The sequence below is a fragment of the Puma concolor genome, chromosome D2 (assembly GCF_028749965.1).
Source record: "Puma concolor isolate L17-30 chromosome D2, mPumCon1.1.hap2, whole genome shotgun sequence".
Classification (NCBI taxonomy): Eukaryota; Metazoa; Chordata; class Mammalia; order Carnivora; family Felidae; genus Puma; species Puma concolor.
In genome coordinates, this window is record NC_141677.1 from 66,880,449 (window position 1) to 66,899,263 (window position 18,815).

The window sequence follows — 18,815 nt, forward strand, 5'->3', positions numbered from 1 at the left end:
AAAATCAGATGCTTAACCAGCTGGGCCACTCAGGTGCCCCAGATTGTTTTTTTCTGCAAAAAGCCTTATTGTTTCCATGTGGTCTATGGCCTGAAAGACAGCTTCATGGTGATTTAAAAGCTGCCTAATGGCTACAGGCATAGGTTCAGGCAGAAGCTCTGACACCTGGGGGATGCCAGAGGGGCCCCTTAAGGGCTGCTGGGCTTTGGGGATTCCTAGGTAAGCTTGACAGTGAGCCTTTCGAAGATATACTCGCCAAGCCTAGGCTGGGGGGTCAGCAAGACTGCAGAGGTGTCAAGTGGTCCTAATCTTCTTGATTAGTTTCTCCTCCTCATCTAGGGAATTGTTCTCCGGGAAGTCACAGGGATGTGCGTCTGTACCAATGAAACCCAGGCCATACAGACCCAAAAGGGCCTGATTTAGGTTCTTTCCCATTACTATGGCAGCTTCTATGGAGTCCAGGGTTTTAGTCCACTCATCTTGGGACACCTTCTGCACATCCTAGAAGAGGGCATGGCTATCAGGATGATTTTGCATCTTTAAGAGACTCTGGCACCCTTGCACTTCTCCCACCTCCAGAAAGATGTGACCCAGATCTCTGGACCCAATTGTTGCAGTAGAAATAAAATCCCAGAGAAAGGTAGGTGTAGGAAGTGTGAAGATGCATGTTGACTAGGGAGTTGACAGCAACTCCACCTCAGTGGAATAATTCTGAGGAATCTGGGAGGTCACAATTGATCAGCAATAGCAGCTAACCTCAAATAATGGTGCTTGCTGGTCCAGGAAGCAGAGGATGGCTGATATCATGGTTCCCAAGATTGCGACTGGAAAAGAGGTTATAGGGAGGTTGGAGGATAGAAGAAGGGGCATCCCTGCGGTCTGTTAGTTCTAAACACTGTTGAAGCAAGAGAAAGATCACCAGGCCACTGGGTGCATTGCATATAAGCTGAGTTTTTACAGTACAGTGCCATAAATGTATTTTCTTTTCCTTTGATTTTCTTAGTAGTATTTTCTTTTATCTAGCTTATTCCATTATAAGAATACAGTATATAATGCATATAAAACATAAAAAAATATGTGTTGATTGACTTTAATGTTACTGCTAAGGCTTCTGGTCAATCGTAGCCTGTTAGTAGTTAAGTTTCTGGGGAGTCAAAAGTTACACACAGATTTTCGACTGCATGAGAGGTCAGAATCTCTAATCCCCTCCAACATTGTTCAACTGTACCTTCTTAGGATTACTACATGGATTTTGTGGCACCATAACATGATCAGAATTTGGAAAAGGTCTTACTCTGTTCCTGGCTAACAATAAGGACTCAGAAATTGTAATTATTTCTATTAGCCTCCCCAGAATCTTTCTAGCACATGTGATTTCCTAGAATTTGAAAGGATTTAATTTTCTTCTCCAAAACTCTTACTTTGTGTATCACTCTGATAATGTCCCATTTCTTGATTACCAAGAAGGGCTGGTTGGTTTGACCAGGGTATGGTTGGGGAGACTTAAGGACACTGGTTTGGTGTTAGAAGGCTGGAGTTACCATCCTAGCCTCATGATTTTCAAGCTCTATGTCTTGAGTGTCAGTTAACTTCTCTAAGCCTTAGATGCTTTCTGTAAAGTCCATAACCAGACCTACCTCAGTAGGCTTTCAAAATGACTAAATGAGGTGCCCCCCAAATGTTCCTAGTGTGTTTCCCATCACATGGTAGGTATTCATTACATGTTAGCCTGAATCAGGGGACAGAAGGAAACAGAAGGAATTCCCCATATGTCATGTTTTCTATTTGATAATGGGGACACCTCTTTGAATAGTTAATAACTTTCCCTTTAAAACTTAAGGTACTTGTTATTTACTACCAATGTTGGTAATTTACTACCAATGTTAGTTATCTTAAGGTCTCGATTTTCTCTATAATTACATGTGAAACTAGAGTTAAACCCTGAGGGAGGGAGTGGTGAGGATGTCAAGACCCTTCAAATACCACAGTCCCCTGTGCAAGGGAAGAACATCTTTCCTTGGTGCAGAGGAGAGGTCTGGTCTTCTAGTGGAGTTTCTGGAATTTATGAGTTGTTGTCTGATTACTCTGGTGAGTTGGGTTGTCTTATTTGTGAGGCTACAGATTCTAAATGAGAACTCCTACAAATAGTCGACACCCACATTTCCCAAGAATGGAACATACATCCCAAGAAATTACAAAATGGACCCATTCCCTGTGGCACTACATGATGTCGCCCTCAGGAGAGTCAGAAGTTCCAAGCTCCAGTATTAACTCAATCAGGGGCTCAGGTTTGGACTGTGTGCAAACCAGTGATCCCCACTTGATTGTTTTGTTGTTGTTGTTGTTGTTGTTGTTGTTGTTGTTCTTATTCTTAAAGGGTAAGGCTAGGTGTACCTGGCTGGCTCAGTCAATACAGCATGTGACTCTTGATCTTGAGGTTTTGAGTTCAAGCCCCACTTTGGGTATAGAGGTTACTTAAAAATAAAATCTTGGGCGCCTGGGTGGCGCAGTCGGTTAAGCGTCCGACTTCAACCAGGTCACGATCTCGCGGTCTGTGAGTTTGAGCCCCGCGTCAGGCCCTGGGCTGATGGCTCAGAGCCTGGAGCCTGTTTCCGATTCTGTGTCTCCCTCTCTCTCTGCCCCTCCCCCATTCATGCTCTGTCTCTCTCTGTCCCAAAAATAAATAAACGTTGAAAAAAAAAATTAAAAAAAAATAAAATAAAATCTTATAGAATGATGCCCTAAGTCTTTCTTCAACTTTGATGTCTTTGTCTCTATGAATATACATTCATCTACTTTTTCCCCCCATAAAATCACCAGATAATGCTTTAAATTTTACTGGTGTGATGTCTACATCGCTACCATACCAGCACAGGCAAGTTTAAAAGACCCATTTGATTTGTTTCCCCATGAACATCCAGTAATTATTCTCTAAGTCTTATCTTTTCTAACCCAAGCTTGCTGTCTGCAGGAGGAAAAATAATAATTAAATATAAGGAGGAAAGATGAAACTACTGTGAAATTTTAATTATGTTTGAGGGATTACCTATCATTTTATATTCTTCCTTTTATGCCTTCTGATTTATTATTTTTCTACAATAAACTGATACTTGTTTTATAAGTTAAAGGTCAAAATGAATAAAAATTGTTAGTGTTCTAGCATCATTTTTCTTATTGGTCTCACTGCTGTTTTCTTACATTTTTTTATCATTAATGTTTTATCTTATTTACTTCCATATGATATTAGTCATCTTCAGTTAGATTGTAAGCTCCTTTAAGACAGGACCATTGCTAGAAAAAAAAAATATCCGTGACATATTCATTGCTCATTTTTTTTTCATTTCTTTGTAAATGAAAGAGAATGTAGTTTAAACTTTTAGAGTAAAATCTTTTTAGATTTTTGAGCTACTTTTAACTTAGAAATTTCTCTCTGCCTTAATTCTGTTCCACCTTTTTATTCATGTTTTCATGATTCCCAATTTTTTAGCAGTTTCTCAAATATTGAAGATTCTCTGTTCATCCCAGACAAAATGTAAATAAATGTCAATGGACAGGGATGAATGAGCAGTGAAATAATTAATTTGTGTTTTGCTTTATCAAGAACCAGTCAGGCACCCTTTCTTATCCCACTCCTCTTCTTCTTTCTTGCCATAGCGAGTCTAGCCTAGATTTAATTACTGGCATTATGACCTAGATTCTTCTGTCTCTAAGAGTTCTAAGAGAACCCACAACCGCCAATGGAGAAGTTCTGATCTTGGCTGCATACAGTGAGAAGTCAGGAAAGAATCACAGGTGCACTTGGTCAGGGTGTCCTCTAAATCCACTCTGCTATGGACAAGAGCTACTAGCTGGTCTTCCTGCTGTACACTGACAACACCAGGTGTATGGAATCTATTATAAATCTGGCCCCAGGGCCAGGATTTGGGTCAGGAAAATGAGACCAATTGTGTCACTTCAGGGTTTCAACCTGTATTTATCTTGTATTGATAATTTTGTCGTACATGGATTATTTTGCATTTATTTTTTTGAAATTTTTAAATATAATTTTTCAAACATTTATTTATTTTTGAGAGACAGAGAAACAGAACGTGAGCAGGGGAGGGGCAGAGTGAGGGAGACACAGAATCTGAAGCAGTCTCCAGGATCTGAGCCATCAGCACAGAGCCTGATGCAGGGCACAAACCCACAAACCATGAGATCATGACCTGAGCTAAAGTCAGACTGAGCCACCCAGGTACCCTTAAAATATATTTTTTTAATGTTTTATTCATTTTTTTTTGAGGGAGAAAAGATGAGTGGGGAAGAGGCAAAGAGAGAGGGATGGGGATAGAGGATCTGAATCTGGCTCTGCACTGAGAGGCTAACAGCAGGGAACCCAATGCAGGGCTCGACCTCATGAACCATGAGATCATGACCTGAGCTGAAGTTGGACACTCAACCAACTGAGCCACTCAGGCACCCCTAAAATATTTTATTAATATTATTTCATTTGATTACTGAAGATTTTTTTTTTAAAATTACCTTCAGTTGTGTTCCCTGATTGGGCAACACGTTCTCATTACCCAGGAGCTTGAAATGTGGCATTGCTTTCTTCCATATAACCTCTGGGTTTCACAAAGATAATATTTAACAAGTTATCGTACATTGACTGTGTCTTTCTAGGTTGTTCTCAAATCCTCTGGAGCCTATATCTGCTACCACAGAAGTGCTGGAACACGACAGCGACCCCATTTCTCTTGCCCCCTTGCTCTCATTTATACCGGCTGTCCAGCCCTAGGAAACATTGAGTATACAGCACCTACTATAGAATCTCTGTAGAGAACGGCATGGTTTCGCTTCAGTCTCACTCACTGCAACGGGGCAAAGGGGGAATGCAAGATGGCTTTGTCTTTCAAGTTTATTTGAAAAAAGGGCTTTTCTTCAGGTCAAGGGAGATTTTTTCTTCCATTTTTTAAAAAGTAGAAGATAGAAAAACAAACAAAAACAGCAAAGAGCAAATAATGATGGCACAGTCAAGATGAGTGGTCTGGCTTTGAATTCTATGTCTTATTGATGTAGCTTGGTAGAGGGTTATGACAGCTATGGACTGTTACATTCGTGTCCCCCTAAAATTCATATTTTGATGCTCTGCTAGTGCGGGTGTACTTGGAGATGGAGTCTCTAAAGAAATAAAAGTTGAATGAAGTCATAAATGTGGGACCCTGATACAGTAGGGTTAGGGTTATAAGAAGAGTCACCAAAAAGTTCTCTCTCCATCCACCCTTCTCCTGAGCCCACACACCACAGAAAGACCACGTGAGGATATAGTCATAAAGCAGCCATCTGTGCACCAGGAAGAGAGTCCTCACTAGAAATGGACCATGCTGTCACTTTGATCTTGGATTTCTAGCATCCAGAAATGTGAGAAAATAAATTTCAGTTGTTGAAGCTCCTTGGACAGTGGTGGCCTGAGCAGGCTGATATGAGGGATGACATTTGCTGTGAGGATGTCTGTGCATATTTACATTTATTAATGTATTTAGGATAGTCATGAAAATAAAGAGCTGGAGTTTAAGACTCATATAAAGTGGTTTTCCTGTTGCCTTTGGAGAAGAGGCTATTTCTGCTCATTTCAGATTTATTGACATTTCTTATGGAAATATAAAATATTCTTATAGGTACTTTTAAAAAATAATAACTCCCTAATTTTCTTACCTGTTGATGGAAAGAATTCAGTTGCTAGTTATTGGTTGCTCTGTCCTATTAGCCTGAATTGAGGCACTGGAGAATTCTAATCTCTATTCTTTCAAGTACTAGTTTGGTGATTTGGGGGAAGCTATTAACTTCTCTATATATCAAGCTTATAATGGCTAAAGTGGGAATAATAACAACTACCTCCAAGGCCTATTGTATACTCTCTAGTTTACTAGTATATTATGCTAAGTGAGACAAAGTAAAAGCATGCCTATTCATTTCCTTCCCTGAAGACTTGCTCTCCACTACACAATTGCTTAGGATAATGTGATGACGAGGGCTTGCGGCCAGTCCCGTCATCTGCCAAGCCCCTTTTGCTAACCTTACCTGCTGGTTCCTAAGTATGCCCCATATCTAAACTTGTCTTAAGAAGTGGGCATTTATTCACTGCCAACTCTAGATGGCTGAGTCTTTAATGGCAGTCCAATTCCTAGAAAGATTTATCTTGTCTGACCTTTGTCTTCTTCTTTAATCAATCAAAATTATGTTTTTAATCAATAAGAACAGGATATATTTCAGAACATGTATTGGTTGATAATTGTAATCACAGACAGCAAAGTTGGATCTCTCTGACTTATCAATGACTTATTTTGCAGATATCTACACCAATAGTTCTTTTTTTTTAAATTTTTTAATGTTTATATTTGAGAGAGAGAGTGCAAGCGGGGCCTGGGAGTGGGCAGAGAGATGAAAACAGAATCCAAAGCAAGCTCCAGGCTCTGAGCTGTCAGCACAGAGGCCAATACGGGGCTCAAACTCATGAGCCATGAGATCATGACCTGAGCCAAAGTCAGACATTTAACTGACTGAGCCACCCAGGTGATCCAACACCAATGTTTCTTAAACAAATGTGATTTTGCCTCACAGGGAACACTTGGCAATGTCTGTATATATTTTTGTTTTTCACACCTAGAGGGGGATGCTACTGGTATCTAGAAGGTAAGAGAGGCCAGGGATACTGCTAAACATTTTACAATGCAGAGGACAGTCCTTTACAACAAATAATCTGGCTTTGAATGTCAATAATGCTGAGGTTAAGAAGCCCTAATCTAGACCAAACTAAACATCCGGCTAATCTCTTTAGACTCTCTTCAAGTAAGCATGTGCTAATCTCATTTCCAGTAAGTAAGAGAGGTCAGGCAACTTTTCATTGTCACAGTATGTATATTAGGCATATACCACAGGCTCAGCACACTATAAACATATGGGTTACTCCAAGACAAGATGTAGAGTAATGACATCATATCAGAATAAAGGACACAGCTTAGAGTTAGACAGATTTTTGTTTGGTTTTGGTTCTATCTCTTACAAGGCATAGTTCCATAAACAAGGAAGTTAATATTTTAGAATTCTAGCAACCTTTAACAGGGTGCATGTGACAGTATAAAGAAATTATGTATGTGATAATCTTAGCACAGTGTTTGCACTATGGGAAACAAAAAATTATAGATGTTACAATTTTTGACATATTCTTACCATCATTATCATCATCATTACATCTCATCTCAGCCTAACTTATAATCACCTCTATGAAACAACATAAGCAGTATGTGCAGGAAATGGCACATTTAATGACAACCATCTGTGCCAATTAACCCACAAGTGACACAGGAGGGGAACCATCTTGAAGGGGGTTAAAAGAAATCAAGCTTTCAAGGAAAGTGACATTTCCTCAACTTATCCTCACTTTCTATTCTCATTTAGATTGATTTTTATGGAGATATAAGACGTGGGCTGACGTTGGAAGAAAATGCCAACCACTGAGTGTGCTGGTTGTTGATAGACACTAATACATTATATTGAAGAATATTTTTCCTTCTGAGAGAATCTTAATTTATTTTCCCTGGCTATTTTTGAAACACTCAAGCTCCTCCCATTCATGCATTTTTTTTTCCTTATCAGTTTAACCATTAGAAGAAATTTTAATGGTCCAAATTACAAAAAATTCCAGAACTTGTTAGCTTTGGGGAGGGCAACAGTGAGTTAAGCTCAGATTAGACCCTCAGAACCTGGTCTCTCTCCATCTACCTCCTGATTCAAATCTCATATAAATTATAGTCTCAGGATCCACCATCAGCAGCAGCCCTGTTTCTGTGTCTTTTCAGGATGAATCCAGTGGCATGGGGATCTTTTTCTTCTAGTCCCTTAAGATCCTCAAAGGCAACAAGTGTCACTTAGTCACCTTTCAACACCTTGAAATCTAGCACAAAACCCTACACTCAGTAAATGCATAGAATTAGACTTTTCAAGTAAACATGTGGTTAAATGTAGGTACTATATTTCAATAGGAAAAAAAAAAGTTGAGTTCCAGAGGAAGAAACTATGCCTGTATCTTAAATTGTGAACTGTTGAGTAGCAGAGTATAGGACACATTATTGTTTCTCTGCAAGACAGGGTCATCCAAGTTCTATTAACAATGGATGTGTTGAAGTGTGACTGCTAATGAAATGTGGGGAGAGGTATGCTAAGGGGTGCTCTGGAGAAAGAGGTTATTTTTTTTCTTTTTCTTTTTATCTTTTACAAAGACCCATGGGAAGAGACACTTCTGTTCTTTGTTATAACATTGCCTAACACATGCCAGTTGGAATTGCAGCTTGCATCACATGGCCACAGAAAGGGCCAACACATTGAAGCTGGCAAAGCCAAAAGTTAAAAGGAACCTGGGCCATGATGCTAACATTAAGATGTGTATTTAATGACTCAGGAATTGCCTGCCTCTGCAGTTCTTCTTATTATGCAAGACAATAAATGCATTCATCATTTAAGCCATTTATTACAGTATTTCTGTCCCTCACATTCAAAAGCATCTGCATGTGTATCTACAAGGTCAGGGCTTCTGCCAAGAGGTCAATTCAATTATGGAGAAATACTTTGTCTGGAATATAGCAATTTTTTTTCTGGCCTAAGCTGGTGGAGAATATTGTCCTCTAGTCCAGCATTGCATATATTCAAAGCTTGCACACAGTACACTGGTCTCTTTTGATGCCTTTGCAGCAAGAGTAAGATTAGCATAGCTTTTGGCCTTAAGGAGCTTTCAGTCTCCCCAAACTCTTGAGGACGGGTTTGCAAGGCTGATAAAGTATGACCTAGCAGGTTACTCTGTTTCTTATCTCAGAACTGCCAGGTACATGGTAAGCACACCCTCAATATACAGGTTGATTAACTGATCAGGTGATCTGAGCAATGTGTATCCAGGAAATGCAGGTCTCCAGGACCAGAGGAAGGAACAGGGAAATCAAGGACAGAATAAAAAAATGTGACTCAACTTCCTTTATTTTATGAAAACACTATTCTCATTTTTGCTTTGAGTTACTGGAAGGCCTGGTCTCAGGAAATGAAAGTGATTCGCTCTTAGATTTCTGAGTTTTTGAATGAATGAATGAGGAGCATAACTTTGATTCGAAAGCAGAAGGTATTCCATGCATTTCCTTCCAAATTAACATCTTAACATGGTGATTAATTTTTATGTACACTGGATTTTTATTTAATATGAATTAAAATAAAAAAATAACATGAAATTGATCACCTTAACTATTTTTAAGTTTATAGTTCAGTGGTGTTAAGTATATTTCTACTGTTGTGTAACAGATGTCTAAAATGTTTTACTGGTGAAGCTGAAACTCTATCCCCATGGAACATCTCCCTGTTGCCCCCTCCCCTGCTCTTGACAATCAGCATTCTACTTTGTGTTTTTATGAGTCTGACGACTTCAGATGCCTCATATGAGTGGACCCTTAGTGTGTTTTTCATTTTGTGACTGGCTTATTTCACTTAGTATAACGTCCTCAAGTAGTATTTATGTTGTGGAAGGAGACAAAATTTTATTCTAGACCAAATAATATGCTATTGTATGGATATGCCACATTGTATTTATTCATACATTCATCCATGGACATTTGGGGTGCTTCTACCTCTTGGTGGCCATTGTGAATAATGCGAATGTGAATATGTGTGCAGATGTCTCTTCGGGAGTCTGCTTTGAATTTGCTTGGAAAGAGACACAGAAGTGTGATTGCTGGGTCACATAGTAATTCAATTTTTAATTTTTTGAGAAACTTTCATATTGCATTACATTTGGCTGTACCACTTTACATTAGCATTAGCACTGCACACGGATTCTGATTCCTCCACACCCTCCCCAACATGTCATTTTCTGAATTTCTTTTTTCAGAAGTAGAATTTAGTGATTGCATATAACACCCAGTGCCCATCCCAACAAGTGTCCTTCTTAATTCCCATCACCCATTTAGCCCACCTCCCACCTATCTCCCCTCCTGGAACCCTCAGTTCTCTGTATTTAAGAGTCTTTTATGGTTTGTCTCTCTCTATATATATTTTGTTTTTCCTTCCCTTTCCCTGTGTTTATCTGTTTTGTTTCTTAAATTCCACATATGATGGAATCATATGATATTTGTCTTTCTCTGACTGATTTATTTTGCTTAGCATAATATACTCTAGTTTCACCCATGTTGCAAATGGCAAGATTTCATTCTTTTTGATCGCCAAGTAGTATTCCATGGTGTGTGTGTGTGTGTGTGTGTGTGTGTGTGTGTGTGTGTGTCACACACACACACACCACATCTTTGTTATCCATTCATCAGTCAATGGGCATTTGGGCTCTTTACATACTTTAGCTAATGTCAATAGTGCTGCTATAAACATTGGGGTGCATGTGCCCCTTCAAATCAACATTTTTGTATCCTTTGGATAAATACCTACTAGTGCAATTGTTGGGTCATAGGGTAGCTCTATTTTTTTTTTTTGAAAGAGAGAGAGAGAGAGAGAGAGAGAGAGAGAGAGAGAGAGAAAGCACAAACAGAGGAAGGGCAGAGAGAAGGAGAGACAGAATCCCAAGCAGTATCCATGTCATTGCCATTAGCACAGAGCCTTATACATGGCTCAAACTCATGAACCATGAGATCATGACCTGAGCGGAGATCAAGAATCAAAACCTTAACCAACTGAGCCACCCAGGTACCCCAGTATTTTAAATTTTCTGAAGAAACTCCATTCTATTCTCCAGAGTGGCTGTACCTGTTTGCATTCCCACCAGCAGTGCAAAAGGATTCCCCTTTCTCTGCATCCTTGGCAACATCTGTTGTTTCCTGAGTTGTTAATTTTAGTCATTCTGAGAGGTGTAATGTATCTCTTTCCTTTTTAAAGTTTTTATTTATTTGGGACGGGGGGCAGGAGGGGCAAAGAGAGATGGGGACAGAGGAAACAAAGTAGGATCTGTGCTGATAGCAGAGAGCCTGATGCAGGGATCAAACTCACAATCCATGTGATCTTGACCTGAGCTGATGTTGGACACTTTAACCAACTGAGCAACCTATGTGCCCCGCAAGGTGGTATCTCACTGTAGTTTTGATTTGTATTTCCCTGATGATGAGTGATGTTGAGCATTTTTTCATGTGTCAATTGGCCATCTGGATATCTTCTTTGGGAAAGTGTCTGTTCATGTATTCTGCCCATTTCTTCATTGCATTGTTTGTTTTTTCGGTGTTGAGTTTGATAATTTCTTTATAGATTTTGGATACTAGCCCTTTATCTGATATGTCCTTTGCAAATATCTTCTCCCATTCTGTCAGTTACCTTTTAGTTTTGTTGATTGTTTCCTTTGCTGCTTAGAAGTTTTTATCTTGATGGGGTCCCAATAGTTCATTTTTGCTTTTGTTTCCCTTGTGTCTTGAAGATGTGTCAAGCAGGAAGTTGCTGTGGTCAAGGTCAAAGTTGTTGCCTATTTTCTCCTTTAGGATTTTGATGGTTTCAGGTCTCACATTTATGTCTTTCATCCATTTTGAGTTTATTTTTATGAATGGTGTAAGAAAGTGATCCAGGTTCATTCCTCCTCATGTCACTGTCTCAAAATAGATTATACATAAGACCTAAAAGTATTAAACTGTTAGGAAAAAACATAAGGGAAAAGCTTGATTACATTGGATTTGGTTTAATTTATTGCATATGACACCATGAGCACAGATAAAAATAGCAAAAGTGGGCAAATGAAACTATATTAAACTCAAACACCAATCAATCAGTATAGTGAAAAAGCAACCCACAGAATTGGAAAAAATATTTACTAATCACATATATGACAAGGAATTAATATCTAGGATATATAAAGTGCTCCTAAAAATCACCAAAAACTCAATTTTCCAAAAACAAATAAAACAAAAATTCATGTCAGTGTTGAAAAAACTGGACAGCAACATGGATTTTTGTTTTTGTTTTTTATGGTGGGCATTCTAATGTTCAGATGGTTAGGAGGTGATATCTTCTAGTAGTTTTTATTTGTATTTATCTAGTGATTAGTGACTTTGCACATCTTTTCATATGCTTGTTGGCTCTTTACATATCTTCTTTGGAGAAATTTCCAACTCCTTTGCCCATTTAAAATTTGTTGTTGTTGTTATTGTTGAGTTTTAGGAGCTCTTTATGTATTCTGGATATTAATCCCTTATCATATATGTGATCAGCAAATATTTTCTCCCATTCTGTGGGTTGCTCTTTCACTGTGTTGATTGATTCTAGAAGTGTTTGAGATGGATATAGTCCCATCTGCCCATTTGTTTTCTTTTTTTGTCTGTGCTCGTGGTGTCATATCCAAGAAATCATAACCAAATACAATGTTACTAAGCTTTTCCCTTGCATTTCTTCTAGCAGTTTAATCATTTTAGGTCATATGTATAATCCATTTTGAGTTAGTTTTGCATATGGTGTAAGATAAGGATCCTACCTGATTCGTTTGTGTGAGAATATCCAGTTTTCCTAGCACCATATGTGGAAGACACTGTCCTATTCCTGTTGTGTGGTCTTGGGACCATGAGCAAATTTTTAAGTCTTGAAGTATATAAAGAACTGGGGATAGACATATTTTTGGATAAATATAATGCTTTATTTTGTGTTCAGACACAGGTTCAGCTCCTTAGATCTACTGTGTTACTTAAACAGGACACAGAAACAGATACGCCAGCGTTTAGGCCTTGAATTCTCTTTTTTGTGTACTTTTTCATGGGCTATAAATGAAACTTCTTATTAGAATTAATTTTGACCTCTAATAGAGACAGGTCAATTATATTAAGCTTATTTAACTTCTGTAGTTGCTGTATTTCCATGTGTTTCCTAGAAACACAATACCACTCTGAAGTTAAGGTTTTCTACAGCTCTTGTGCAACCCAATAAGACATTTTAAAAGGCATGTATTAGATGTGCACTTTGGTGTGTTTTATTGACAGAATATGAGACAAATTAATTTATTCCATATTTTTTGAAATTCTTTTTTGTCTTTAGTGGCTAGTTAGATAACAGATTAATGAGATATTTTTATTCTTACAGAGTAGATGGTTTAGTAGAAATAACAAATGCATTTAATTATAATACATAATAGAAACTAAATAGCAAGAGTGGCATATAGCTGAAACATATATTTAGAACTGAGAAAGTTCATATCCAGCTGAGGGCACCAGGAAAGGCTTCCTGAAGGATTTGATTTAGCAGGTATTTGAAGATATGGAGTTGGAATTATCTAATGTATCTGATATTTATTATTACTTATCCTCCATCAGGTATTATTCTAAGTGTTTGATAATTATTTAACTTTCATAATTATCTTATGTTTTACATTTATTATTCCCTTTTGCAAATGGATAGATCAAGGAACAGAGTGGTTAGGTCACTTTCCCAAGGGCACACAGCTAGCAAGTAACAGAACTAAAATATGAAACGCTGTAGTCTGACAATGCAACAAGGCATTCCAGGTCATATTAAAGCATAAGTAGAAAAGCAGGCTCAGAAAGAGATGAGGAGTGGAAGGGAGATGGCAGGGGACTCCATCTGCAATATACAATCCACTAAGGGGTTGTCAAGAAAGGATATTAGACGTGAAGTTGAGGGCAGAATGACAGAGGACTGTAAAAGCCAAGAACTTTGCTTTATTCTGAGAGCAATGAAGAGTCATGAAAGATATTTTCGATAGGGAGTAGTATGTTCAGGGCTATGTTTTATAAAGATTAAACTAACAGGCATAGAATGCTGTGAATGCACAGGGTATTGCCTATAGGTCTAATTATGCTCATATTGCTGAGAGAAAAACTGAGTTTCAGAGATACTAAGGTAAATTACTTCCTACGGTTGTCCAAATATTAAACATGGAATAAAACAGCTAGCATTCAAAATTCAGTTTCTGGGTCTCCAAAACATCCCTGCCTTTCCCCCTTCCTTCCTTCCTCCCTTCCTTCCTTCCTTTCACTTTCTTTCTTTTCTTTTCTCTCCTCGCCTCTTCTTTTTTTCCCTTTTATTCTTTTTCCCCTTGTTTTCTTTTTTCTTTTCTTTCCTTTCCTTTCCTTTCCTTTCCTTTCCTTTCCTTTCCTTTTCTTTCCTTTCCTTTTCTTTTCTTTTCTTTTCCTTTCTTCAAGGAGGAGAGACTTTCAGGCAGAAATGTTAGCTGGGCAACTTCAATACTACACAGAAGACGTAGTAAAAGCCTGCAATAGGAAAGAAAAGGATAGTTTCCAAGGACTTGGAGTGTGCACAATCATCTTATTTCTACTATTGATTAGGACTGGGGAGCTTGTAAAAAGAGATATCAAAGAGAATTCTGCAAGTTTAAATAGATAGGTAGATTTTAGAACCATTAAAAATTGGAATAAGGGGTAAGGAATGCATGTGACAGGGAAGAGAAACCTTCCAGATTTCAGACAACATCCAGGTAGATAAGCAGTACAGGCATGTTGGAAAAAACTGAGAATGAATATGGGGATTTGGAGGCCAACATTCTTAGAGAAGTAATACCTACTCCTACTCTCTTGAGCTTAATTGAAGGATTCTACTAACAAAGTAAACAAAGCCCAATTTTTAAATATGAAATTTTATCATGGCCAGGTGTATTTCAAAGAGTTCATTGTTTGTTTTATACTTTAAAAATTTCTGAGGCTTATTTAAGCGAAATAGTAACTTCATGATATAGAAACCTGGAAAACACCTTAACCAAGCAATCAGTATCTAATCACCAATAACAGAAACATGTCAATTTTTTGACTCCTTGGTGTAATGCGTTGAGAAAGGCACAACACTCCCATGTCATCCTTCCTGATAAAGCATATCCTCAATCTAATCATGAGAAAATATAGACAAACCCAATTTGAGGGATTTTCTACACTATACTTTTCCAGTACTTTTCAAAAGGGTCAAGGACATTGCATACAAATAAAAAGCAAAGAAATACTAAAGATTGTAAGAGACTAAGGAGACAAGACAAATAAAGTTAATGTGGTATCCTGGATTGGGTTCTGGAAGAGAAAAAAGGACATTGGTGGAAAAACTTGTGCAATCTGAATAAAATCTAATATTTAGTTAATAGCATTGTATCAATATTTATTTCTTAATTTTGATAATTGTACCATGGTTATATAAATATTAACATCAGAGGAAGCTGAGGGAATGGTACTCAGAAATTCTGGTAGACTAATTTTGCAAATGTTTTGTTAAGTTTATCACAAAACACAAAAGTTAAAAAAAAAATAGACTCTTACAAATTCTGCTTGACTTGGTTGAGATATTTTGCCCTTTGGAACACATCTGTCATGCTGCCAAGAGGGCAATTAACTGCACAGAAAGGGCACGAGCAGTTTTTCCAGCCACAGCTCCTGCTGAGGTCTGGAGATAGGTAGTGTCAGACATGTCTTCAGATGATTCCAGTTCCAGCAGTCAAACCATTTCATCTGATGCCAATGAGCAAAGATGAGCTAAACCCACCAGCCCCAACCAAATCACAGAATTGTCAGCAATTTATGTATCATTATTTTAAGTTACCACGTTTTGGGGTAGTTTGTTTATAGCAATAAATAATTGGAATAGACATATAAGAAGTTCTTAGGGGTAGTTATATTCAGGTGATTTCTATTATATTTTTTTAAAACATTTTCTTTTATAGTCAATATGAAGTATTTATGAGTATGTAATTAAATTAATGGAGCATTGCAATAAAAAGCATTTACAAATGCATTCACATTTTCTCAGCAAAGTGTTTTTTTTGTTGTTGTTGTTTTGTTTTTTAAATTTTTTTTCAACGTTTTTAATTTATTTTTGGGACAGAGAGAGACAGAGCATGAACGGGGGAGGGGCAGAGAGAGAGGGAGACACAGAATCGGAAACAGGCTCCGAGCCATCAGCCCAAAGCCTGACGCGGGGCTCGAACTCACGGACCGCGAGATCGTGACCTGGCTGAAGTCGGACGCTTAACCGACTGCGCCACCCAGGCGCCCCTCTCTGCAAAGTGTTTTAAATAATTTGCCTGGTTATGACATGCACGGGGCTGGAGGTTTAAGAGGAAGAGATTGATTTCAGCAATGGAGAAAGGTTAAAATCAAAAAAAAAAAACAAAAAAAAAAAAAACGGAAAAAATGAAAAAAAAATTCTTGTTTTCCCTGAGCTGACATATGCTATCTTACTGTGGAATACTTAAAAATATTAAGGGGAAATATGTGATATAGTAAATTCATTCCAGTGACTGTTGGTTATTTTGACACTCATCATTAAACCAGATTAGCTAAAAGATTACATCTTATGATTTAACACACAGGAAATACATCTATATATATTTATTTACTTATTTATTTTCTTCTCACCTTTGAAATCATAATCATAGTAATAAATTAGATTATTGTTCTGTTATTACACAGAAGCCTGTAAGTCAGCCACATAGATAAAACTTAATAGTATCAGGTAAAGAGAAAACAATATTAATGAGACAGGGAGTTCATATGCTCATTAGATTTGCTTGTATTGGAAAGAGTAATAGTATGTTAGATATTGACAAAAAATTATATTAAGGGCCAATCAATACCACTGTGGCATTTTTATTAGTGAATAATTAGTATTAATAATACTGACTTCATCTTAAATATCCTAAATACTGAAGAAAATAGTGGCATCAATGGAGGAAAGCAGATGAATCATTTAATTTATTTCTCAATTACAGCTGATACATTAGTTACAGAAATTTTCATGTAATTTATTTTTTATGGTCCATTTTACAGCCGTGTTTATTATTGTAATAAATAAATACATTATATTCTCTTATTAGGGCAGCAAAAGAAATTTCTTACAGCAAACACTCATGTACTCACATGTCACAAATACCCCAAATGGAACACCAGTAAGGGAGAACCCAACTGAAGAATAAGGCCTGTATGTGATTGAAGCCAAAAACAGCAAATGCAATCATAAAAAAGAATAAGATTATTCATTTTGGGTAGGGATTGTTAATACTTGAGAAGGTTTATGTCTCACAGAATCCTTCTAAGAATACAGACAAACCTGGGGTGCCTGGGTGGCTCAGTCAGTTAACTGGCTGACTTTGGCTCAGGTCATGTTCTAACAGTTTGTGAGTTCGAGCCCTGTATCAGGCTCTGTGCTGACAGATCAGAACCTAGAGCCTACTTCAGATTCTGTGTCTCCCTCTCTTTCTGCCCCTCCCCAGCTCATGCTCTGTCTCTCCCTTAAAAATAAAAAATATTAAAAAAAACACTAAAAAAAAAAGAATACAGACAAACCTATAAATTTGGGTGTACATTTCCCAACAACAAATGGGTGTTTCAAACTACGATCCAGGATATAGATAGATCAGTCATTGCCTCCGTTTTAGATTCTTCCTGCAACTAACAGTGTCCAAGAGGCTGAGGGGAAATAATCCACACAAGCTTGATATTATTATTATTATATTAATTTATTATATTTATGATATGATATGATATGATATGATATGATATGATATGATATGATAGTATTCATTTATTATGTTAGGGAAGTGGATGTTTATCGCAAATAAACAGCTAGATTGTTTTATTTTCTCAGAAACTCCCTGTTAAGAGTAGTGTGGGATAGGCACTGGCTGAATTAATAAAGTAGCACATACATATTGAACACCTGTAATTTTCTAGTACTGTGTTAGGGACTCATCTGATCCACTTGTGTCCCATATTGACAGGTATTTACCAAGATAGTAGCACAGTTTGGAAAACATATTTCTTGGTTATTTGACTGTATTGTTAAAACATTTAACTATGTGGGTATTCAACTCATTTATGTCTTGACTTTTGTAGCCTTGATTAGCTTTCTGCTTATATCTCCTTTTATTTATGATTTTTGTCCTTGAAAGATCCTTGGTAAACTGAATTTTAGCAATTATTAAGGACTTGAACTTAGAGTCAGACAGAAATACAGACTAAAATCTTAGCTCTCCCCCAGGTTACATGTATCACATTACAGAACTCAAATTTTTTGTACCTTAATTTCCTCATCCAAAATATGAGCATAATAATTGTATCTATCTCATAGGATAGTAAGGTTACATGATAGAGCTATTGCAAAACACATTGCAATGTTCTTGGCAAATAGTGTTATAGTATTATATATTTATATTACGTGTGATTGTAGTATATTTTGATAAGGATGCTGAAATAGGAATATGCAGGTTTCTACAGGAGCCCAATGTGCAGCCCTGCCTTTGTAAAAGGTGGTTCTGGGGGAACACTTGATGAACAGGAAAAGTTGTGTCAATGTTTTTAATATAATTTATTGTCAAATTGGCCAGCATTCAACGTGTGCAGTGTGCTCTTGGTTTTGGGAGTAGAGTCCCATGGTTCATCGCTTACAAACAACACCCAGTGCTCATCCCAACAAGTGCCCTCCTCAATGCCCATCACCCATTTTCTCGTTTTCCCTTCTTGCATCAATTTCTTTTTGAGAGAGAGACAACATGAGTGAGGAAGGGTCAGAGAGAGAGGGGGACTGAGGAGCTGAAACAGGCTCTAAGCTGTCAGCACAAAGCCTGATGCAGGGCTCAAACTCATGAACCACAAGATCATGACCTGATCTGAAGTTGGATGCTCAATCAACTAATACCATCTCTCAAGGCACTTTGGTTTTAGACATTTTTTGTGAATATGCACATTTCTCTATGAATTTATAGTTTATTCACTAGTATTAATAATTCATTACAGAACACTATAAATAATATTTGAAAGACCATTTAATAAATAAACAGATATTAAGACAAAATACCCAAGAATCTTTTTTAAAGG

The 18,815-nt window shown here is 37.5% G+C and overlaps 1 pseudogene; it reads right to left on the bottom strand.

The window, feature by feature from the left end:
• Positions 1-215: 215 nt before the first annotated feature.
• Positions 216-735, bottom strand: LOC147576152 (ferritin light chain pseudogene; annotated as a pseudogene).
• Positions 736-18,815: the final 18,080 nt, after the last annotated feature.